The following is a 26,104-nucleotide window of genomic DNA, read 5'->3' on the forward strand; positions in this document are numbered from 1 at the left end:
GTTTCTCAGTGGTTAGAGCGTTGACCTGTGGCCCGAAGGGTCGTGGGTTCAATTCCCGGTCAAGGGCACATGCCTAGCTTGCAGGTTCAGTCCCCAGCCCCAGTCAGAGTCATGTGTGAGGACATCAATCAATATGTTTCTCTCACATCAATGTCTCTCTCTGTCTCCCTCCCTCCTTCCCTCCCTTCCTTTCACTCTATCTAAAAGTCAATGGAAAAATGACCTCGGGTGAAGATTAACAAGACAAACAAACAAAAAGTCCACATACAACTTTTGACTTCTCCAAAATTTAAATCATCCCCTTGGTATTGAGGGTGAATGGTTCCAGGACCCCGCGGACACCAAAGTCTGCGGCTGCTCCAGCCCGTCTATAAAATGCGTGGCTCAGCGCACACAGTCGGCCTCTGTGTCTCTGGGCTCCCGGCCGCAGGTCAGCACAGGTGTTCATTGCAGGGGGGAGGAGTGTGTAAATGGACCCATGCAGTTCAAACCGTGTTGTCCAGGGGTCACCCGTGATTTCCCAGAGAGTCTGCAGTCAAGTGGCGGAGCAGACTGCAGGGAGGTCAGCTGCAGGGGGCCGTGCCACACGGTTACGTCTGGCTCTCCGCCTCGCGCCTGTGCTGGGCTCTGCTCTGGACACGTTCATGCAGGTGTTTGCCAGGCTGGCATGGTGTGCTTTCAGGAATCTTTTAATAGCAACTTGAACAGAAAGGAACCTTTTCTCACAATGCTAGCCACTGTCATAGGGTGGGGGTCTTCCTGGCTCTGCGATCGGTCCCGTGTGTGGGGTCACCTGTCGCTGAGACTCCCTGGGGCTGCAGCTGATTGGGGCAGGGGTATGAAAGTGTGTGGCCTGCAGTGGGCCCCTGGAGTCATGGGTGGTGTTTGTGGTTGGCGTTCAGTCTACACAAGGCAGTGGAAAGGGGTGAAAGGGTGCTGGTTTCAGAAGAGGGGGCAGAATTCTATAAGGGTGGCTGTATCTGCATCCAGTGAGCCCTGTGTTTGGTGCACAGTAAATACACGGGCGAGAGGGTTGGAAGGAGCCTTTGAGTATCCCAGAGCCCACTAGCCAGCTGAGTATCCCCTGAGAATTCCCCATGAAGCTGTCTGCTCCACACTGACGTCTCAGTGACACTCACTAGGGGAGGTGGGCTGTGCCTTGGATGCTACCCACGGCTTCCCCAGGAGACAGGGCCGTGTCCGCTGCCACACTGCCCGTCTGTTCCTATGTCTAGTCCTGGTGGACTGCGGGTGTGTGGTGGGGAGGAGGCAAACTGGAAGGGCTCACAGAACCAGAGTGTCTCGGCGGGGGCCTCAGCGGATGAATAGGAGTCACCAAGTAACCAAGGGGAAAACGGTCAGATTGGTGGATTTCCCATCTCTTCTCAGATTGAACCCTGTGTTTGGACTTGCATTTGAGGCCTAACATACAGGTGGGCTCAGTATTTTAAACACGGACATAAGTATCTTAGCTCAGTTAAAATCACAGGTCTTTTCAGGCTGTGCTGGCGACGTCACTGTAGGGACACCAGCTGGCGAGGAGCCGCTTTGTGCAGGTCAGCCACGTGCGTCTGTCCATTCACCGCGCTCTTCCGTCTCCTAAGTGAGAGAGTGAGTGAGGTGTGAGGCTGCCACGGCTAAGGTTTGGTGCGGTGAATGGTAGAATTCTTAGAAATACGTCCCTAAGGATTTTGAAAAGTTTGGATATTGTTTGTTTATCCATAATCTTGTGAGCAGGAAATATTCTGAAGCTTGGTTTTGGCATCTGATACCACAGCAGTTATTTGCAATACATGCACCCGTGTGTTCATAGCAGTATCATATTCAGTACATGCACCCCTGTGTTCATAGCAGTGTCATTTACAATAGCCAAGATCTGGAAGCAGCCTGGCTGGTGCGGCTCAGTGGATTGAGCCTCGTCCCATGGTCTCAGAGGTCCTGGTTTGATTCCCAGTCAGGGCACATGCCCGGGTTACAGGCTCCATCTCCAGTAGGGGGCGTGCAGGAGGCAAATGATTGATGTTTCTCACATCGATGTTTCTATCTCTCGCTCCCTTCCTCTCTTTCTAAAAAGCACTAAAAACACATTTTTTAAAAACCTGTGGTACATTTATACAATGGAATACTATGCAGCTGTAAGAAAGAGCGATCTTACGCTGTGGGACAGCATGGAGGGACCTGGAGAGTATTATGCTAAGTGAAACAAGCCAGTCAGAGGAAGACAAGTATCACATGATCTTACTTACGTGTGGAATCAAATGAACATAAACTGAGGAACAAAATAGGTCCAGAGGCTACATGGAACAGACGGACAGATCTCAAAGTGGAGTGGGGTGGAGGGGACAGGAAGAGCTTAAGCAGATAACATATCCTTATATGCATAGCCCATGAGCATAGACAATAGTGTGCGGAAGGCCTGGGTGGGGCAGGGGCTGAATGGAGGTGGGGAAGGGAGAGGGACAGGACTATCAGTAATACTCTCAAAAACAAACCAACAAACTTGTACCTTCCAGTGGTTAGGGGTTAGGTAGAGAAGGAACATCCTGATCACACGAAACGGTCACTGTGGTGCTGCACCCCCGAGCACTTGACGGGTTCCTTGTCAGTACTGAGAGCATCTGGGGTGGTTACCTCGTAGGTTGTCAGCGGCTCAGAAAGTTACTTAAGTATATCAGTAACTCGTTGATTTTTAAATGTTTTTATACACCCTGTATAGAATATATTTTTATTTTCACATTACTTTATATTATAAAAACGAAGGCTATTAAAGTTGGTAAGATTTAGCAAAGAACTTGAGCTCCACATGCTTTTAATGCTTCCCTGAATTAATAATTTCATGTCCATCATATTTCTCCTTGGCCCACAATCCATCCCATATTTGGATCTTGGCAAATGATGACTTGGTTAATTAGGCAGTCTGTTAACTCTGATTACTAAGTTACAACAGATCATTGTAGAAGCATCACTGTGCAATTTGGATTAAAAGGCTCTTCATCTTATGAAAACAAATTTACATTTATGGATAAGTATGTTGAAATGCACTAGGTTAAAATGATGCATTTCATAAGGAAAATTTAAAGAGAATAAAGAATTATTTCCCTTAATTTTTTTTCATGATAACATTCAACACATTATCATTCACTAGGAATATACCTAAAAGCTTAGAATTCTCCTTTAAAGCTTGAAAATTGTAGCTGACTTAACCCTTCTATTGCACAGACAGAATTCCATGTAGCAGCACATGGTTACATTTTACTCCGACCACAGTGGCCTCTGATGCTGGACTGACTGGTAAGAATGAATCATGACTGTGCTGGGTAGTCAGTGGGTTACTTTGAGGTTCGCTCTTTGCGGCCTGGACAGTTAGTAAATGAAACTGGGCCTTTGTCATCCCTTCTCTTGTCTGTCTAACGTCCGTCATTGCTTCAAGGCAGGTGGGGGTCGAACCTCGCTGGCCCCACCTCTGTCTCCGCTTCCCTTCCTGTCAGCACGTGACACTCACCTGTGGAAAGTGAGCAGACCAGTAAGCATAAGAATAATACTCTAGATCCACCGAACCCTGAAACGTGTGTTAATTTCCTCTCAAGATTCTATCAGCTATCAGTAGTATTAAAAAGATAACACCTCACCCCACACTTTCTCCCTGCTGGGCACACATGCCCACGTGTGAGCATTCACGCACGCACACACACAACTCAGTGTTGGCACCCAGGAGGTGCTGAGTTGGTATTTGCTGAAGGCTGATCAGAAGAGTGGAGATTCGATAGCTCCCATCCCCAGGCTCCTACGCTGCTCCGAGAGATGGTCCACGTCCGGGACCCTGTCCAGTTCTGCAACCATGGAATAAATGGGATTAATGAATTTATTGTCTACTTTTTAAATAGGCTTACTGAAGTCTGAACTTCATGGATTGCTGTGTTCTAGCTTTATGGGAAATAGTGTGTTGTCCGTTGGTCATACTGACATGACTATAGGGGAGAAAGGAGAGACCTGAGATTTTAGCTGTATTGAATGGTAGCACCTACTTTATGTAAATCTGGCTTTTCTGAGTCTAGAAGACCCTTCTAATAGAGATGGAGCAGGAGTTTGCTTAACTCAGAATGGAAGTTGATTATTTTCTCTTAATTGGGAACATTTAAAAATACTCCTGGGTGACTCTGTGGAGGGGCTCAGAGTTGGTTGTTCAAAGGTAAAGTGATGTTTTGAGCTCTACCTTGACAGATTTGAATGACAGTCAGCCCGAATAGTTCAGTTTCCCTCCCTCCCCATTTCTTCTGAAAGAACAAGCCAAATAAGGAGTTTTAAAGAACCCAAACCTTCTGGATTATGTGGATTCTTAGTCATTTTCAGAAGAGGTGGTTGGAGAGAGAGGTACTCTGGGACTTTTATGTGTAAGGCAAACTCATTAGAACATGAATTTGTTTTAAAAACAGGGATCTAGTTACCTGGATAATACACACTGATAATAAGGTGTAGCTGGTAGAGCAAGAGAACCGTCTGGAAGCCAGCTGCCCAGGGAGCGAGGGAGGAGGTGAAGGCCACCTGTGCTGTGAAGCAGCCCTAGACACAGAACAATCTTGTCCACGTGAGTGGTCCCCACGCGGTCTAATGGCATCGTCGGGGCACTTCTTCAGTGAAGTGCTTCTTTAATGAACTCAGGTGTGTGGGTGGAAGCACGCAGACTTGTTGGAAGGTTGGGTACTACTATTGTGTGGTTTCATTAATTACATTTGCTTTTTTAAAGTGCTCTGGAAGAAAACAGTCACCCCCTCTGTGGGCATGGTTAGCAGCTGTTCACCATAACTCTCTGCTCAGTGCAAAGAATGCCTCTTCCACCCAACTGAACCAGACACGGTTTCTTGGCTAAATCAAAACTTTGGTACTCGGGTCTTACTTTATATATCACAGCCTCAGTCACACGGCCGTTCCAAGTGTGAGGCTTAGGTCACTAACCCGCGTCTGCAGGAGAGCTTTGCTCCGGTGATCCGTGCTGTGAGTGCCTGGTGCTCACACTGCGCTTGGCGCCCTTCCCCGTGGCACCGGCAGCCTGGCCGCCGCTCTGCTGTCCTTGCACGGCGAGCCAGCCCCTCCTCACACCGTAGAGCGTTCACCTGGCCCGATGGCCATTTGGTGAGGATTTTAATCCCAGAACCGAAGTCAGAGTTCACCTTCTCAGTCTGAGGATGTGGCTTTTGCTGGGCTTTTTCTGAAATGAAAGGCATCTCCGTACCTCGGATTTGGTGTTGGAAGAGCGCCTGTCCTGCTTCACGTCGGGCTGCCTCACCGCCTCCCTCCTGCATTTTCTTTGGCCAGTTCCTGTTTTCACGAGCGCTGAGTGATCGTGAACCTTCAGACGGTCCCTGCCCACACCTGCTATTCACGGTTCCAGTAGGTAGTTCAGGGGCCCCAGCCCACCCCAAGGTGCTGGAGAAGGCTGTGCGCCTTCAGGGCGCAGAAAGGAGCAGCAGAGCCCTGCTTCCTGGGGAGGCTGCTCCCTGTGGGACGCACTCTGGGTGTCTCCCCTTCTTTGATTCTGTTGCCAACATAAGCAGGCATCTGGCATAGCACGTGGACAGAGAAAAAGAAGCGATATTAAGGGAAACATGTTCAAGTTGGGAAAAGAGGAGCTAAACTGGACAGGGGACCATGGCCCACAAGACTAAAGACATCTTTTTAATTCAGGTGGAAAATCAGGTTTTGATCATTTTGGTGTATTTTATAAAATAAAAAATCAGTTGCTTTTCTACAGGTCCAAGTCTTGTTGATCCAATTAAAAATAAATCTTGAGATTGGGAAACCAAAGCTTATAGGCTACTTAATTGGTAATAGTTCTGTGTTTGTTAAATCATGTTCCTGTGGTCTAGTTAATACTGAGTGATATCCCTGTGATCTCTTGGGTTGAGGTGCTTGCTCTAATTTGAAACCAAAGCTGAAAATATCCAACTACGATTCTTATTTGGTCTGACTTGAAGAGAATGGAAGATGTCTTCTCTGGCCATTTGGCTGATGAGTGGACATATTATTTGTCCTTTTGAGTGATTCCAAATAATGTCTGTTGATAGAAACAGAGCAGACACTTCAGTGTTTCAGACTGTGTGTGGGGGCAGGTTTTGAGAATGCAGCCAATTTGCAAAAAGAAAAAGAACAAAAAAATCCTTCAAGTTTCTGATTCATTCATTCTCAAGATTTGAACATTTCAAAGCTGCTGGAAAATCCAGCAAAGGTCTTCTTTCCCCATGACAAGCACTGGTGCCCTTAAAGTGTAGCTGTGAGGGGGCCCAGGAGCATTCTGGGTACTGGCACCTGTCTGCCCTGCCCAAGTGGGAGGAGCTTGGATGAGCTCACATAAGCAGTTGATGGGAGCGAGAGGTTAGCCCCAGAGTGGAGCCTTGGCTGGTGTGCACACAAGGCCCAGTTAGCACCTGCTGAACAGCTCACCTTCTGCAGAGCCTTGCTTCCCTTGACTGGTGATCCAAGCAGGGCTGGAAACTGGCAGGTGGATCCCGGCTTGCATTCATTCTGTTCGATTAAAAAAATCTAAAGATTTAAAAACCTACATTAGAAAAAACAACCCACAAAGCCTATCCCTCACCCCCCAAAAAGGGGAAGCAAAGCTATTTAAAGTCTAAGATTATTCTTAGATGATGGTTCACTGCTTTCCCCGTCAAAGGCTTTAGAAGGCATTGTTGGTGGTGCCTGAGTCACTTCTCTGTCAGGGCATGTGCTCACCCAAAAAGGAATTTTGAACTAGATTTGCTTTGGATTTGGCCAAACTAAACATGGTGGCAGATGACAGGTCCACATCAGTGGGTAGTAGGAAGGGCCCCCCGAAAGGTGTCAAAGCAGAACTAGAAATCCCCAAGTCTTGTTAATAATTAGATGCTGGTAATCTATGAGGTTGATGCTGTGTGTCAGTTTCTATTGTAAGCGACACTAGCGCTACCTTGCTGACTCCTGACAGGTACTGGGACATTGCTCCTCCCAGTGCCTTCATGTTCCAGAGAAGGAGATGGAGGACCAAAGAAGTAGCTACATGAAGTCAGCCAAGGTTATAGAGAAAGTAACCAAACTGAAGAAGGACTGTAGTCCAGTTAACATGAATGTACCAAGGCCATCTCCTGGTTCTGATACTATATGACAGCTGTGTAAGATGTCATCCATATGGGACTCTGCACTATTTTTGCTACTTCCTATAAGTCTATAATTAATTCAAAATTACATTTATTTTATTATTTATTTTTTCTTCATTGATTTTAGAGGGGAAGGGAGAGGAGAGAGAGAGAAACATCGATGAGAGAGAACATCAATTAGCTACCTCCTGCATGCCCCCCACTGGGGATTGGACCCACAACCTGGGCATGTGCCCTGACCAGGAATCGAACTGGTGACCTCTTGGTGCAGGGGTCAAGGCTCCACCACTGAGCCACACTGGAATCAAGGTCTGTTTGCTTTTAAAATCCAGTGTGTTCACTCTTTTGCATTCTAACATCACTTGTTCAACAAGGTGGTCTCTGTTCCATTGTCTTTTTAGGGTCAGGGTTTCTGGTTACCCAGACCACATGACATGGTCTTCTGTAACTCGGTGTACTTTAGGAACTAACAATTTTCCTTGCTTCTCTCATTTTCTTCTCCTTACCATGTGCCTCCTCTCCCTCCCCCACTCCAAAGTCAGCCCCTCTGGTCTTAGTGGAGAGGGCAGAGGTCATGTATCTCCTTTTTGGAGACTTCCAGTAAATGCTTTCTGGCGAAGGAAGATGGCCTGCACCTGGTGTCCACACTGGTGTGCAGTGCCCCGAGCACACGGGGTGCATGTGGGCATCTGAAGGAGCGGCGGCCGTGCGCCAGGCACCTGCTGCCTCAGCGCGTGTGAGCAGAGAGAACGTGGGCTCGCTCTTAGAGCCCGTCTTCCGCTTACTTCTGTGTTCTCGTTCCCTCGTGTAGGAACTTATCAAGTGGAGAATTATGTTCTGCCAAGAACTTCCATGGATAAATGGCATTGTCACATTCGTGTAACAAAGCGCCAATGCGAGTCTTCCCCGAGTGGAAATGATTACTATGGAAGGTGCTTGTTCTTATGACTGGAGAATGAAGCGCTAGGATATATTGGTCCATTTGTTAATTGGTTGATTAAGTCAGATTATTTGGAATCTTCTATTTTAATATAACTATTTCTAGCTACAAGTTGCCCTCTGAACACTGCTTTACCTAGTGTCTTAGAAGCTTTGTTAGGTTGTGGCTTTACTTTCATTCATCTCAAAGTATTTTCTGATTTGTTTTGTGATTTCTTTTTGACCTGTTATTTAGGGATGTGTGGTTTAATTTCCACATATGTGAATTTCTCAAACTTCTTTGTGTTATTTATTTTTAATTCCATTACATTTATTGAGATGTGTTTTATGGCCCAGCGTATGGTCTATTTTGAGAGTGCCCCAGATGTGCTTGAAAAGAATGTATTATATCGTTGGGTGGAATTTTTTATACGTTTCTGCTAGATGTCTGCTATATGTCTATAGGTGTCTGCAGGTATCTGCTGGATGTCTGTAGGTGTCTGTAGGTATCTGTAGGTGTCTGCTGGGTGTCTGTAGGTGTCTGTAGGCGTCTGTAGGTGTCTGCTGGGTGTCTGCAGGTGTCTGCTGGGTGTCTGTAGGTGTCTGCTGGGTGTCTGTAGGTGTCTGTCGGGTGTCTGTAGGTATCTGCTAGGTGTCTGTGGATGTCTGTAGGTGTCTGTCGGTGTCTGTAGGTATCTGCTGGATGTCTGTCGGTGTCTGTAGGTGTCTGTCGGTGTCTGTAGGTATCTGCTGGATGTCTGTCGGTGTCTGTAGGTGTCTGTCGGTGTCTGTAGGTATCTGCTGGATGTCTGTCGGTGTCTGTAGGTATCTGCTGGATGTCTGTCGGTGTCTGTAGGTGTCTGTCGGTGTCTGCAGGTATCTGCTGGATGTCTGCATTTGCTAGATGTCTGTAGGTATTTGGTAGATGTCTCCAGCTGTCTGCTGGATGTCTCTAGGTGTCTGGTAGATGTCTGCAGGTGTCTGCTGAATGCCTATAGGTGTCTGCTGGATGTCTGTCTGTCCTTGGTGTTGTCTGCATCTTCTATTTCCTCATTGGTCTTCTGTCTACTTCTAGGCATTATTGTTAGTGGGTATTGGAGTCTCCAGCTGTATTGTTTAATGGTCTGTTCTCTCATCAGTACTATTAGTTTTACTTCCTGTATTTTGGGGCCATTTTTCAGGTGAAGACTTTTTATTTTAATCCTCACTCAAGGATTTGTGTTTTTGTGTTTTTTTTTTTACACTTATCTTCAGACAGAGTGGGAGGGAGAGAGGGAGAGAGAGAGAAAAAAAACATCGACATGAGAGAGACACATCAAATGGTTGCCACCCGCACAACCCCAACCGGGACTGGAGACGAACCGCAGCTGAGGTGTGTGCCCTTGGCCAGAATCGAACCTGCGACTCTTTGGTCCGCGGGCCGACGCTCTAACCGCTGAGCCAAACAGGCCAGGGTGAAGACTTTCTTGAGGAAATCAAAAAGAGCACCCTTGTTATGTCACCTGCTCTCAGGACTTCATTTAGTTTTAGGGTTTAGAAACTACACACAAGTGAAAAAGCTTAGTTTTTAATGCGGCAGCTCCCTGACGTTGACAGCGGCCTTTAGGCCACACACGCGGGGGAAGGAAGCGACAGGTTGGTCCATGTATTTTTTACTGCAGGCAGCCTGAGGCTACTGAGGGACACCCACGTTACCTTCAGTGGAGGTGGCTGGGGCTTTGACCCCCCAGATGTAAGGCCCGGGGTGCGTCTCTGCCTTCTCTTCCTCAGTGCGGACATGTTCCATGGGGAAAAAAGCACCTTTTTTTTTTTTTTTTGCAAATAAGAATAGAATGGAGCTTTCTCACTGTCCGTAGATCTGTGGCTCTGCAGCCCTCCCTGTGTGTGGGCCGTGCGGTGGGCTCCAGGTGCAGGTGTCGCACAGAAATTGCTTCCTCCAGACAAGAAACGTGAAACAAGCCGATCTGGGCACAAGCAGTGTGTGCCAGATTTATTCAGTGTCCGTCGCGTCTGTCTGCACGCGCTGTAGGGACGAGTCAGGAGCTGGGCCTGCAGGCTCCTGCTCAAGTGCACACAGAGCTCCTAGATAGACAAGGTGCTGCTTGCCGATTGTTCTCGCCAGCAGTGTTATGGCCAAACATTTAATTTTTTTCTTTTCAGCAGTATGTTAAATTTGTTCCAGACATATGTCAATGGAAAAGCGGGGGGTGGGGGACTGTACATACACACAAATGCAAAAAGAGAATTCCTCACTGAATACATTTTTAAAAGGCATTTGTCTTTGATTTCTTTATTTCTTTAGCCATTTTATTATCCTTAACCACATTTTGGTATTTATCAATGAGCAATGAAATAGTTTAGCCATGCTTTCACTGTGAATGAAATAGTTTTCAGAAGAGATTTTACATGTTAAAGATGTTTTCCTTTTTTGTCATCTCTGAGCATATGTCAGAGAGTTGATTGTTGGTGGAGGAAGCCATGAGGTTCTGTATCTTAAGTTTCTCTGAGAAAGGAATTATTGTGTTTATTTCCTTTTAAAGTGTGACCTCCCTACCTGCGGGGTTTCCCACTGGAGGAGTCAGCTAACTCCTCCAGTACACACTGCTGCCGCGTTCTGGCTCCCAAATCTGAAGTAAACAGAAAATCTTGCTAATTTGAGCCCAGTAGGAACCTTACACTAGAATGAGAACTAATTTTCTAAGCAGACAGACATAGCTCACAGAATTAGAGCCAAATTTTTAAGTGATCTGGAGGAATTAAAAGGAAGAACGGTCCTTACCCAAGAGTGAGACCCTGACAGGAGGAGGACTCACAAAGCCGAGGAGCGTCCTCGGGGCTCTGTGCTCACCCAGGCTCACTGGGGTGCCACCCGTGCTGACCCAAGTGTGGGAATGACGACGGACCTTGGAGGACAGGTTCATGGTTGAAATGCTCCTGATAGATTTTGACAAACTAAACAGTGGTAAGGATGTTTGGACGTTAGCCACGTCTTTACCATTGCTTATGTCAGTGAACTAGAAATCAGTGGTTAATTTGCAGTCTTACAGTTTTATGATCACTTCTGTTGTTGTAAATTTAACCATGTGTGGCATCAGCTCAGCGGGGTACATTTTATGTTGTCAACTACCTTTTGACATCATAATAGATTTCAGTTGCCAACCCTTTCTCTATAGAATAAGATGTAAAAGAGAGCTGTACAGAGTATTTGGATCATATCCAGACACAAAATGTATGATGGACTTTCTGAGATTAAAAAGCTCAGACTGCAATATGGCAGGAAATTAGGCCCTGTTGATTTTTGTTTTTATTCTTTTTCTTATAATTTGCCCTTAACCCATTCCAGCCTTGTGTTCTAGATAGGTGTCTTTTTCTTTTCTTTCCTTTTCTTTGGGGGGGGGGGGTGGTACGTGCCCCTAGCGGGAACCAAACCCGGGACTCTCTGGTCCGCAGGCTGATGCTCCAACCGCTGAGCCAAACCAGCCAGGGCTAGATAGGTGTCTTTTCGCTTGAATTAAAGTTCGCCTGTTCTTTGGTGTGTAGAACTTTACATGGTGAGCAAAGGTGAGCTTGGCTTTTCACGCCCTGTAGCTGGAAGGCCCCGGCGTGCCCTCCTTTCTGTGCTGGACACAGGACCATAGTCTTGTACTTTTCCTCATGTTTCAGCATCAATGATGTTATTTTAAAGAAAATATTGATATTCTCCCTGGGTAATTAAAGACCCCATTGGAAGGATATTTATAGTTATGATGTTTTTTTCCTCCTTCCCTTTTTCTGCTTGATTCAAAATGCCCCTTAACTGTCCTCTGCCATGGCCCTCATGCTTGACCCGCCCACGCCAGAGAGCCTCATAGACACCTGCCTCTGTGCATTTGTTCCTTGAGCTTCTCTGGTCTTACCCCTAAATTATGTATTGTTAAGCCCTCTGTTATATTATGTAACCTATTTTTGTAGATCCAATTTTGATCTGTGTGGACATCTTACCTCCTATTTCTCTTGGGTCTCGTTTGCTCTTATTTGAAAACATTGTATGACTCTATTGGCCAAGCTTTCATTGTTCCTGTTCATACACCCCTTCAAGTCTCTTCAGGGGAACATCCCCCTCCGTACCTACTGTGAGCCCAGCGAGGTCAGAGGTATGGGGTGTGTGACCTAGGGGTCCCCAGCCCTGTGGAAGGAACGCTTCGGTCCTCCCATGTAATCCGGGTACATGTCTTAACTGCTTCATTCACAGTGTTCGTTTGGCAGGGACTCTGCTACTTTGTTTTGCCACAGCCTTGTCATCTCTCAATGTCTAAAAAATGTTTCACAGTGATCAAAATGAGCAGTAATCAGTCCATTGCCAAGAAGAGTTCACTAAACTTTTCTAGGCACAGCTACATTGTCCTTGAGATGAAAGTTTCTTCTGTCATGCACCAGCACTTTAAAATCATATCCATTGGATTTGTTGGGTTCCTGCTACTTAATGCTCTGAAGTGGTTTTACATTATTCATCCCTCATCTGGAAGGTGTATGCCGTTTGTCATTGCTTCAAGAAATAGCCAACATTTGTGTATTTGAGATAAATTATAATAAATGCAATTGTGTAATGTATTTTGGGGGTAAGCACTTAAAATCTTTTAGTATAAAGTAAAGCACGATTATAGAACCCCCCCCCCCCCACACACACACACGTTCTATACATTGCATCTTATTTCTGCGCTGTCCAAAATGTAGCCACTGTCTACTGACCACTTAAAATGTGGCTAGGATGACTGAGAAACTGAATTTTAAATTTTATTTAATTTTGATTAATGTATATTGTAGTAGCTAAGTGTGGCTAGTGGACCACGTGTCTTTGTTGTTTAAGGTGATATCTTTACAACAACCATTCAAGTCAAGAAATCAGACTTTGCCTGTCACCGAGAAGCCCCTACTGTACCTTTTCCCACTTCCAGTCCATTCCCAAAAGAGCCAGTACTTCCCTAGCAGCCGCTTCACGCCGCTGCTTCATCACCCACGTCTGCGCCCACACATGCCACAGTCCAGCACCGCTCAGTTTCTAAACGTCGATATGGTTTCCAAGTTTCCTAATTTACAGGTTTTCTCTCCTTTTCTTTTCTTTACTCTGCCCCTTTTGGAGAACTGGCCACTTGAGCTGGAGTTTCCAAGTCTGGATTTTGCTGATCACATCCTCTGCCCCTGTGTTCCTCTGCCCCTCTGCGCCTCTGTTCCCCGCACCGGGGCAGCTGTGTCCAGAGTGCATGTGTGGTCCCTTCGGCAACACCAAGTGGTGGTGTGTTTTTTCATGCAGGAGGGACATACTGCCTTAGCCTTTCTTTCTGTGATGTTAACAGATTAAAGCTCACTGCCTAGATCCATTCATTCACTGGGACTTGCAAAATGGTGATTTTCTTATTCTACTGTATTGGCGGGAATACTTTTGTGATTTTCATCTGCTTTTTGGTTACTCAGTGGAACTGTTCATATAGAGACACAGGGTACATGTCTGGTTCTTTCCAGCTATTTACAGGTTTAAAAATAATAAACTGGTCTTATGTCACCCTCTGAAAGTAACAGTGAATTTTAATATCTTTCTGAATCATGAATTTAAATATTGATGGTTTCCACCCATGGAAATTCTTACTTTTAATTGAAGATCACATGGTCCATCTTTGATCATGGAACTTCTGTGCACTGACCGCCCCGAGCTGATCCTCCTGGTCTTGACAGCCCTTTGCTCCCTGCTGGGCAGGGTGCTTCCGACTCACCTTATGGTCTTGCCTGAGAACTGAAATTAGCCATTTGGCCAAGAAAACTTTGTTTCTTTTGGTGGAAATATGTGTTTCAAGACAATTATCTTAGTGCTAACAATGTCATTGTTGCTGAATTGGTTATTGTGTTGTCTAGGCCTCATGAAGTTATACTGTTTCCATTTCATATTCAGGATTAGAGGGCTTGTAGTTAGCTTCTTACCTACTAATTAATAAATTAATTTTAATATGTTTTTATTGATATTTTAGAGAGGGAGAGAGAGGTAGAAACATGGATGAGAGAGAAGCATCCATCAGCTGCCTCCTGCACACCCCTTACTGGGGATCGAGCCCACAGCCGGGTATGTGCCCTGACCAGGAATCGAACCGGGACCTTTCAGTCCATGGGACGACACTCGATCCACTGAGCCACACCAGCCGGACTATTTATTACATGTTTATCTCATGTGCTCCTTGCTGAGAATCCTGGTTCTCAAGAATATGGGGGATGAGAGAATTAGAATATATAATTACTAATTTGCTTATTGATCCACGTTACACATACAACAGTTTCAGAATAATAGTACTAACCCTACAACCTCACTTATGATTACCAAGAAGAATTAGACATCTTATTACATACATTGTTCCTAATCTCTGTTATTTTCTAATGGTTTACTATGTCTGTCTTTTTAGTGCACATAAGCATCCATGGTGGACTTTCCCGTCAGCCAGTCTCAGTTCTACAGGAAGTGTGTTCGGGGCTCAGAGCTGTCCTGGTGTGAATGGCCATCGCACCCAATGCTCATTCTCTGCGAAGCACCTCAGGAAGGGCTCACACGACTCTGTTCCCTGAATTCTGGTCTTTTCATAACAGTTGGCTGTCTGCTCTTTTATACTTAAAGACAAGTAGTTTGTCGGGTGTACAATTATTGGTTCACATTTTTTCTTAAGTATCTTGACTATGTTACTTCATTTTCTTCTGTCTAAAGCCATAAAGTCCAGTCATTTTATTAGAGTACTCTTGGTGTTGGTTACTCGGGCTCAGTGTGCTCAAGTAGTGAGTGTCCTCTTTAAGCATTCAGTCCCAGGTGTTTGTTTATTTCAGGAGTTTCTTTGAGTTACAGTTTTTAGTATTTGGACAGGTCTCTTCCTTTGCTTTCTTTTCAAAGGAAGACTCGTATTTCCCACACGCTGCGTCTACTTCACCTATCTTCCAAGTGGGCCCTGCCTTAGATCCTCTATCTTTATTGCTTGCTGACTTTTAAAATTTTCCTCTGTTTTTTTAAAAAAATCTTTTATTACCTTTAAGGCATTGTTTGTTGCATTTATTCACTCTTGTATCCTCCTGATTATAGTTCTTCTTTTTTAAAAATAAATTTTTCATTTTATTGATTTTAGAGAGGGAGGAAGGGAGAGGGAGAGATGGGAGCATCCATGAGAGAGAACATGGACTGGCCGCCTCCTGCCTGCCCCCAGTGGGGCTCGCGGGCAATGTGGGCGTGTGCCCTGCATTGGACTGCTCACCTCTTGGTGCCTGCAGCTGAGCCTAAGTATATTTCTTAATATTAGACTGAATTTTTTTCTGTTTTTCAGAATCTGTTCTTTCTTCACCCGTTTTTATTGTTCTACTTATGATTTATGTTATTTTTTTATGTTTCATATCATATTCCTAATCTCTTTCAGCTCATTTAAAAGTAATAGGTTACAGTTTGTCTTTGGTGTGTGCTTTTTTCCATTCTCTGTAGGCTATTATTATTATTTCCTTTTTTTCCTATAACTGTGTAGTATTTGATCTCAAAATTTTTCTATTTTTCATTTTTATTTGTAAGTATTTTTTCTGAACTTTTAATAGGGAGGCTCGATTTGGAAGGCTCTTCTGACTTCATAGAGCTTCCTATTCAGGTCTAATTCTACTACTGGGCCACTGCTGTCCTGCCTTCTCCAGGCACCTGGACTGTGTTCTCCTTGTGCACTGGAGGATCCTTTCTGCCCTCCTGCTTTCCTCAGCCCTTTTCCATTTTGGTTCTGTTTCTACAAGTGCTTCTCAGTGTGGCTCCTGTCCTAGATGGAGTCCCAGCAGCTCGGTGTTGAGGGCCCTATGCTTGTGATTGCTCCAGAGTCTTCTGACCGCCTTCTCGGGGGCCCTGCGCACCCGCCGCCTTCTCGGGGGCCCCGCGCACTGACCATAGCCGTTTCAGATTCCACATAGAAGAGAATCCATATCATATTTGCCTTTCTCGGTCTTATTTCACTTACTGTAATGTCTTCAAGTCCCGTTCATGTTGTCACAAATGACAAGATTTTAGTTTTTTATGCTGAACAATATTTCATTGTATATATGTACTGCAATTTCTTTACCCATTCATCCGTCGATGGACACTTGTCTGCTTCCATGTCTTGGCTACTGTAAATGATGTAGCATCTGTCTTCTCCAATTGGCTTCCTTTTCTTCAGATAAATACATACAGCAGTTATATGTTTACTTTTTGAGAACCCCCACGCTGTTTTTCATAGTGGCTGCACCAGTTTACACTCCCACCAACAGTGCACAAGGATCCTTTTCTCACATCCTCAGCAATACTTGTTTGTCATTTCTTGTTTTTGTTTTTTGTATTAGCCTTCTAACAGGTGTGAGGTGACATCTCATTGTGACTTTAATTTGCATTTCCCAGATGATTAATGATGTAGAGCATCTTTTTATGTGCCTATTGGCCACCTGTATGTCTTCTTTGGAAAAATATCTATTCAGATCTTCTGCCCATTTTTAATTGAATTGGTTTTTTGTTTTTTTTGCTCTTGAGATGTGTGAGTTCTTTATATATTTTGGATAGTAGTCCTTTGTCAGATACATGATTTGCAACTATTTTCTCTCATTCAGTGGGTTGCCTTTTCAATTATATTATCTCTTCTGGAGGGTTGCCATTTATTGAAGAGTCTGTCCTTTCCCCAATGTATATTCTTGAGTCTTTTGTCATAAATTAATTTACCATACATGTGTGCATTGATTTCTGGGCTATTTTCTGTGTCATTGATTTAGGTGTCAGTTTTTATGCCAGTGCCATATTATTTTAATTACTATAATAATTAAATGTGTAAGATAGTTTGAAATTGGAGAGTGTGATGCCTTCAGCTTTGTCTCTTTGGGGTCATTCATGGTTCTATATACATTTTAAGATTGGTTGTATAATTTCTCTGAAAAATATCCTTGGAATCTTGATAGTATTGCACTGAATCTGTTTATTGCTTTGGGTGGTATGGACATTTTAGCAATATTCTTTCAATCCATGAATGTGGAATATTTTTTCATTATTTATGGCTCCAGTTTTTTTCATTAGTGTCTTTTACTGTTCAGTAAACAGTTCTTTTACCTCTTGGAAGATTTATTCCTAGGCATTTTATTCTTTTTTTTTTTTTTTTTATCCTCACCTGAGGATATTTTTCCATTTTTTGTACAGATAGAATGGGAGGGAGAGAGAGGAAGGGAGAGAGAGTGAGAAACATCGACGTGAAGGGACACATCGAGTGGCTGCCACCCGCACGACCAACCAGGGCCGGGGACAAACTGCAACCGAAGTACGTGCCCTTAGCGGGAACCGAACCCCGGTCTCTCCGGACCGCAGGCCGACGCTCTAACCGCTGAGCCAAACTGGCCAGGGCGGCATTTTATTCTTTTTGATGTAACTGTAAGTGGGATGGTTTTCTTTCTTCCTTTTTTTTAATCACCTGAGGATATGTTTTTATTGATTTTAGAGAGACAGAGGAAGGGAGAGAGAGAAGAGGAAAAAAGGGGGAACATCAGTGTGAGAGAGAAAAATCCATCGGTTGCCTCCTATACGAGCCACAACCTAGTCATGTGCCCTGACCAGGAATCAAACCCACAACCTTTTGGAATATGGGCCTATGCTCCAACCAAATGAGCCACCTGCAACTTGACTGAATTTCTGTATTAGTTTCAACAGTTTTTGGATGGAGTCATTAGGATTTTCTATACATAATATCATGTCATTTGCAAATAGTGACAGTTTTACTTCTTTCTTTTCCATTTGGAAGCCTTTTGTTTCTTTTTATGGCCTAATTGTTCTGGCTCGGACTTCAAGTATCCACTGGACGATGGGAGAGGGGGTGTCCTTGTGTTGTTCCCCCTCTTACGGGAAAAGCTCTCAGCTCTTCACTGTTGAGTCTGATGTTAGCTCTGGGTCTGTCACACGTGGCTTCTGTTATGGTGAAGTATGTTCCCTTTACACCAACTTTGTTGAGAGGTTGTTGTTGTTGTTGTTGTTGTTGTTATAAATGGATGTTGAATTTGTCAGCTGCTTATCCTGCATCTACTGAGATGATCATGTGATTTTTATCCTTCATTTTGTTAATATGATATAGCACGTTGACTGATTTGTAGATAATGAACCATCTTCATCCCTGGAATAAATCCCACCTGATAGTGATGTATAATCCTTTTAATATACTGTTGAATTCTGTTTACTAATACTTCACTGAGGATTTTTGCACCTATGTTCATCAGGGATACTGGCCTGTAATTTATTTTCTTGTGTCTGCTTTTGGTATCAGGATAATACTGGCATCATCAAATTGTTTGGAAGACTTCCCTCCTCTTCTCTTTTTTGGAAGAGTTTGGAGGGATTGGTACTGGTTTTGAACGCATGGCAGAATTCACTAGTAAAGCTGTCTGGTTCCGCACTTGTGTTTGTTGGGAGGTTTTTGTTTATTGAGTAATCAGTCTGTGTAGATACTCTATTTCATCAAGATTCCACTGGTCTTGGTGAATTCTGTTTCTAGGAATGTATCCACTTGTTCTGGGTTGTACAATTTTTTAGCATATAATTGATTTAGAGTAGTCTCTTATGATCCTTTATGTTTCTATGTATCAGTTGTAACATCGCTCTTTTGTTTTGTTTTGTTTTTTTTTTTGACTCATCTTTATTCTTGAATGTATTACAGATGGCCCCCCTTGTTTTCCCCATTGACCCCCTCCTCCCCAATCCGGTCCCACATCTGCCTTCTCCACACTATTGTCAGTGTCCACTGGTTATGCACATATGCATAGAACTTCTTTGGTTTATCTCATCCTGCCCTTCCGCCTTCCCTTTGAGGTTCATCAGTCTAACAACAAATTTGAACTTGTTAATTCCTTCATCTTTTTCACCTAACCTTCCAACCCCCACCCATCTGGCAAGCAACAAAAAGTTCTCTGTATCTATGAGTCTGTTTCTGTTCTGCTTATTCATTTTGTTTGTAGATTCAATTTTTTTTTTTCTTTTTTTTGTTACTTGCCCCTAGTGGGAACTGAACCTGGGATTCTCTGGTCCTCAGGCCGATGCTCCAACCACTGAGCCAAACCAGCCAGGGCTGTAGATTCAATTGTTGATAGATATATATTAATTGCCATTTTATTGTTCATAGTTTTGTTCTTCTCCTTCAAGAAGACCCTTCAACATTTCATTAATACTGGTTTGGTGGTGATGAACTAACTCCTTTAGCTTTTTCTTGTCTGGGAAACTCTTGATATGTTCATCAGTCCTAAATGATAGCTTTGCAGGATAGAGGAATCTTGGTTGTAGGTCGTTGCTTTTCATCACCTTGAAAACCTCTTGCCACTCCTTCCTGGCCTGCAAAGTTTCTTTTGAGAAATCAGCTGACAGTCTTATGGGAACTCCTTTTTAAGTAACAAACTGCTTTTCTCTTGCTGCTTTTAAGATTCTCTCTTTGTCTTTAACCTTTGTCATTTTGATGATGATGTATCTTGGTGTGGACCTCTTTGGGTTCATCTTGTTTGGGACTCTCTGTGCTTCTTGGACTTGTATGTCTGTTTCCTTCACCAAGTCAGGGATATTTTCTGTCATTATTGTTTGAAATAGGTTTTCAATTTCTTGTTCTCTCTCTTCTCCTTCTGGCACCCCCATGATGCAAATATTAGTATGTCTGAAGTTGTCCCAGAGGCTCCTTACACTCCTCATTTTTTTGGATTCTTTTTTCTTTTTGCTGTTCTGATTGGGTGTTTTTTGCTTCCTTATATTCACAGTCGATAGTTTGCTTCTTGGCTTTACCTACTCTACTATTGATTCCCTGTAAATTATTCTATATATCAGTTAGTGCATCCTTCGTTTCTGACTGGTCCTTTTTTATGTTGTTGATGTTCTCACTAAGTTCCTTAGAGGTCTCTTTAAGTTCTTTGAAGGTCTCACTAAGTCCCTTGAATGTCTCACCAAATTCCTTGAGCAACCTTATAACCCGTTTTCTAAACTCTGCATCTGATGAATTGCTTATCTCCATTTTGGAAATCAGAATTTGTATATACTTGTTCTCATCTGTCTGGGAAGGTGAAGCAGGTAGCAGGGATCTAGTTCACTGGTAAACAGGTGCATTCACACTCCAGGAAACTGCGGGCAAGCAGACTTAATCCTCCAAATGGACAGGAAAATCTTCCCGGGTTACTCAACATCTCCCCTTTCATCACTTCTTTTGAGTTCTCTTTTTTCCCTTGGTGAATCTAGCTATAAATTTGTCAATTTTGTTTATCTTTTCAAAGAACCAATTTTTAATTTCATTGATATTTTCTATTATTTTTTTAATCTCTTACTTCTGCTCTAATCTTTGTTATTTCCTTCCTTTCATTAACATTAGGCTCCTTTGCTCTTCTGTTTCTATTCCTTGATGTACAGAGTTGGGTTGTTTAAGATTTTCTTATTTCCTAGGCAGGCATTTATTGCTATGATCTTCCCTCTTAGAACTGCTTTTGCTGCATCCATAAATTTTTGTGTCACATTTTCATTTTTATTTTTCACAAGATAGTTTTTTTTTTTTTTCATTTATCTTCAGACAGAATGGGAGGGAGAGAGAAATATCGATGTGAGAGAGACACATCGAGTGGTTGCCACCCACACGACTCCAACTGGGGCCAGGGACAAACTGCATCCGAGGTATGTGCCCTTAGTGGGAACCGAACCCAGGACTCTCTGGTCCGCAGGTCGACGCTCTTAACTGCTGAGCTAAATCGGCCAGGGCTCAAGATATTTTTTTATTTCTGTTTTGACTTTTTTTTTTTTTAACCCTATTAATTGTTCAGTAACACGTTGCTAAATCTCCACATATTGGTGAATTTTGCAGTTTTCTTCCCCCCATCCCCCCCAACACTGTTTTTATTTCTGTAGAGTCCTAACTACTGCAGGGGCAGGAGGAGTGAGAGGGTTTCCTCTTTCAATCCAGGGGCCACCGTCATGTTGGTGTGTTGTTACCAAACACACAGGCAAGTGGCTTCATGGATTTGGTAAGCTGACTACTATGTTTAATTTCTCTCTGCTAGAGCAACAAGGTGATCGTCAATCTCTGCTTCTGTAAGAATCCTGAATTTATGGATTTCAGCTGTAACTACTGTAACTTCTATTTCTGAAGGTTTGAAACTGATATAACAGTTGACGTAATTACAGTTTCCACTGTGTGTTTTAATGTCCAGTGAAATTTCTTCTACACTTTTTATCCCCAAGAAAGCTGTTGACTCGGTGTATTGAAGGCCTTTTGCAGTGGCTTTAAACCCATGGTGGAACCTGCAGAGTCACACCTGTGTACCTGAGGGCCTGCCCTTCATCTGTACCCGTTAAGATCACATTGCAACCAAGAGGCCTCATTTGAGCGCTCTGACGCCTGGAAGTAGCACCCGTTCTTTGCACAGCGTGTCCGCAGGGACCTCGTGGCCACACTTGGATTGGCAGTTGGCGCCTCATAGCATGCCCTCTGCACCTGGGGCTGCTGTCAGCCGTCACTCCTGTCATCGCACCGCCAGTGTTTCCAGTTACCGTGAATGTGAGTCACTGTGCTGGAATCCCGTCATTTGTCAGGTACTTTCTTCTGTGTGACAATTGCTGCACAGTCTTTCCCTCTGATGGTGACTGATGTAAGGCCACGCTGGTCAATAGCTTTAAAAGCATGTTCTACTTGGAGAGCTGGCCCTTGGGTGAAAAAATGGTGTTCACATATTGGTGATTTTTCAGTCCCCCCCACCCCCACCCCCCAACACTGTTTTCATTTCCATAGAGTCCTAACTACTTGGGGGCAGGGGGAGTGGGCGGGGTCAAAACCAGCTCTGGGACCATGGGACATGGCAGTGCCCCGTAGCTCCTGTAGCAGGTGCCCAGTGTTCTTTATGCAATTACTTTCTAGGTTTATACCATTGTGGTCTGAAAATACACTAAATATGTTTTCAATTCTTGTATACTTATTTAGACTTGTTTTGTGGTCTAAATTATTATCTGATTTGGAAAATGTTCCATGTGCACTTGAGAAGTATGTATATTTTGTTGCTTTTGGATGGAACAGTCTGTAAATATTGGTTGAAGTCCTGCAGAGTCCAGCAAAACTGTAGGTCAGTGTTTCCTTATTGATTTCTGTCTGTGTGATCTACCCATTGATGTAGGTGTGGTATTACTATTTTTGTAATGCTGCCTGTTTCTGCCTTTAGGTCTGTTAATATTTGCTTTATACACTTACGTGCTCCTACATTGGGTGCATACATGTTATATCTTCTTTTTTAATTGACACTTTTATTATTATGTGACATTTTTCTTTGTCTCTTAGTATAGCTTTTGTTTTAAAGTTTACTTTGTCTTATATAAGTGTAGCCACTCTGGCTTTCTTTCGGTTTCCATTCGCATGAAGTACCTTGGTCCGTCCCGTCACTTTCCGTCTGTGTGTGTCCTTACATCTATTTTATTTATTTCTTTATCCTCACCCAAGGACATTTTTCCATTTTTTGTTCAGGTAGAGTGGGAGGGAGAGAGAGCAACAGAGAGAGAGAAACATTAATGTGAAAGGGACACATTGAGTGGCTGCCACCTGCACGACCCAACCAGGGCCGGGGACAAACTGCAACCGAGGTACGAGCCCTTAGCGGGAACCGAACCCCGATCTCTCTGGACTGCAGGACAACGCTCGAACTGCTGAGCCAAACCGGCCAGGGCCCATCTAAACTGAGTCTCTTATAGGCAGTGGGTAGATGGGTTTTGTTTTGTTGTTGTTTTTTTCCTGTTCAGCCACTCTGTGCCTTTTTGTAGGAGAATTTAATCCATTTACATTTAAAGTAATTCTTGACAGATGTATGCTGATTGCCATTTGTTGTGACATGTAATAGGTCTAGACTTTGTGAAAGGAGATCTCAGTGTTTGGCTGAATCAATATTCCAGCTGTTTCAACCATCACAGCCAAGTGAATCGATAAGGTCACATTCTAATTGGTCAGTCAACACCAGGCTGATCCTCAGGCTCTACATCCCCAGGTAAAGGTATTGATTACTGAATAGAGCCAATTTGGCCATTTCTAAACTGTCAGTCTCTTGGCCAAACGGTAGCTGCTGAGGTCACCAGTAGATGGAGTTATGCATTGCTTCTCACAGCCCCCCTGCCCCACGGCCGCTCGTGCTGGATGCAGATTTTACCCAGGGTCCTGCTGATGGACAGAGATATATTAGGAAGTAAGCCAGAGAAGTCATACACTTGTTTCTTTGAGGACTGAAGTCCATCTTTGCTGCACCCACGTACTTCAGCTGGAAGGTTTACTCTGAGGAGCAAAGGACACTCTTTCTGATGGCAGAACTGGCCGCCTTTCTGGTTGAAAGGTGACAGGGTTCTTCCGTAGTACCAAATGGGAGCTAGGTTCCCAGAGTAATTCTCAAGATATGAAGCTCTTCAGTGTTGACACAGTCTTTTCAGCTAGTCATGTATCTTGAATTCTACTTGTTTCTCCAATGAAAAATATTTTTAAACATTTTTCATGCTAGGGAATGGACTTTCAGATGTAGTTTTAAATAACTATATTTGAAGTATATGTATGGCCCTCTCTTGTGTTTAGAGGGATGAAGGAAGGTCCTGGGAGGACATTATTTTTTATTTTTAAAAAATCTTTTTTCTTTATTGGTTTTTAGAGGAGAGAGAGGAAGGGAGAGGGAGAGAGAGATAGAAACATTGATGAGAGAGAACATCGACTGGCTGCCTCCCACATGCCCCCCACTGGGGATTTGGCTCACAACCTGGGCATGTGCCCTGACCGGGAATCGAACTGGTGACCTCTTGATGCAGGGTTGACGCTCAACCACTGAGCCACACCAGCTGGGCTGGGAGGACATTTCTTATTCAGAAAAATTTTCTGCATCTTGTTAATAAAAAAATAAACATACATGTGCAGTTAATTTTTGTTATTGTTAATCCTCAGCAGAGGGTATTTTTTCATTGATTTTTTTACAAAGAGTGGGAGGGAGGGAGGGAGGGAGGGAGGGAGGGAGGGAGCGAGAAACACACATCGATGATGTGAGAGACACATGGATTGGTTGCCTCCTGCATGTGCTCTGAGCTGGGGCCAGGGATCAAACGTGCAACCCAGGTATATGCCCTTGACTGGGAATAGAACCTGAGACCCATTGGTACGTGGGGCCCATGCTGAACACCACCAGCCAGGGCTATGTGCTGCTGATTTTGAAAGGGCTAATTATAATTAGCAAAAGAGTGAGAGTTAGATTAGAGGAGCTTTGAGATTCAGATACAACCTGTCATCAGTACACACGCATGAGCACTTACATGTCATAGGATGAACCACGCTCTATAGGACGTCATTTGCTCTGTTTATAACTTTGTCTGAGAAGTTGATTGGTGGTCACATTTCATAATTTGTGGGTACACATTTAAACAGTTCAGTCCCGTTACCGCTGGCCGGGTGAGAAGGGAAGCAAGTGACATGTCTGTGTGCAGCGGGGAGACCTCCTTCGCCCGAGAGCCGACCTCACTCTGCCTTCGGAGTGGCCGCCTGCCTGTCACTCCCTCTCTTTCTGCTGTTCCTGCACTGCTTTTCCAAGGTCGCCCCTTCGCAAGCGTCCCTGAAGGCATCCTTTGTTTCCTCACCTCTGGTTTGGCCTTTACCTGCTTCTATTCCACATTGCCCTCTTGTCTCTAACTCCGGGAGACAGCAGAGCTTCCAGTGCGGACAGTGGGATTCAGACCCGTGATAGGCCGTTTATCATCTGTATGACTTGGGCCCACTTGTGGACCTTACTTTGCTCATCTGTCAAATGGGAGTAAGAACAGTGTAGTGCTGTGCCTGGTACTCAAAGTGTTGCTTTCTGATGATCCCTCCTCTTTCTACTGCTGCTGTTGTTAGTTTGGGTTATTCTCTCTTTGCACCCCCTTCCCGCAGGTTCCCCCAGATTTCAAATTCACTAGGACCCTCCTACACCAGACAGCCCAGCCCAGCCCATCTTTCCAAACGCCTAAGCCTTTGTGTTCTCCTTCCTTCCAACTACCTGTGGGGTTAGGGATTTGCTTACAACTTCACCCTAATATTTACCCACCTAGGACATGTGACATGAGAGCCTTTCTTGCTTCTGTTGCATTTTCCTCACATGAACTGGAATCCTATGCCCAGGCTCCTGGCCTCAGATGCTCCCTCACTCCCTTCCGGTCCTCGAAAACGCACTGTCCCTCCTGAAGAACTGTTACAGGGTCTGTGCGGAGCCTTCACAGTCATTACATAGAGAATGAGCTTGAAACCCACGTTGCTACCAGGGTTGGTTTTTTGGGGGGGAGGGGGGTCATTGGGAGATTTAGTATAATTGTCATTGGATTGTTGTTTTTATCTGGATTTCTTTCTGTGCTTTTCACATGGATTTCTCAACTACTGGGTACGTACAGGACAGCCCTTCTGAGTGAAGACTGCTTCTGGTTAGCAGTGGCTCTCCCTGACCTGAGACATGGGTTCGAGGCTGATCTAGGGGCAGAGGGACCCATCTCGCTGCTCCGGAGAAGAGGGTGTGCCTGTTCCGTGCACACGGCCTCCTGCTGATGTGTGCCGATCACTTACCCTCCACTTTTTAAGAAGGTATCATAAGCCCTGGCTGGTTCAGCTCAGCGGTAAGAGCATCGACCCAAGGACCGTCGGGTTGTGGGTTCTTTTCCTGGTCAAGGGCACCTGCCTCGGTTGCAGGTTTGATCCCTGGTCCAGTCAGGGCTGTGAGGGAGGCAACCAATTGATGTGTCTCTCTCACATCTATGTTTCTCTCCCTTCCACTCTGTCTAAAAGATCAGGGGAAAACTATTATTGGGTGAAGATTAACAACAACAAAAGTATAACGAAAAGAGAAGGGTATTTTTCCCTGTTTGAAAGGAAAAAAGAGAGTGATATTGCCGCCCCAAAGAGCATTTTTATGTTTTATTTATTTATTATTATTTCTTAATCCTCACCTGAGTATATTTTCTCAAATATCTACAGATAGAGTGAGAGGGGAGAGAGAAAGGGAGAGAGAGAGACATCGATGTGAGAGGGACACACGAT

At 44.3% G+C, this 26,104-nt stretch overlaps 1 long non-coding RNA gene and 1 pseudogene across 7 annotated transcripts in view; one reads left to right on the forward strand and one right to left on the reverse strand.

Moving 5' to 3' along the window:
• LOC118633076 overlaps nt 1–26,104 on the forward strand; it is a 269,140-nt gene that overhangs the window by 217,715 nt on the left and 25,321 nt on the right. The window lies entirely within an intron of this gene.
• Nucleotides 21,081–21,892, reverse strand: LOC118633075 (annotated as a pseudogene).

Source organism: Molossus molossus, unplaced genomic scaffold (genome assembly GCF_014108415.1).
Source record: "Molossus molossus isolate mMolMol1 unplaced genomic scaffold, mMolMol1.p scaffold_m16_p_18, whole genome shotgun sequence".
Lineage (NCBI taxonomy): Eukaryota > Metazoa > Chordata > Mammalia > Chiroptera > Molossidae > Molossus > Molossus molossus.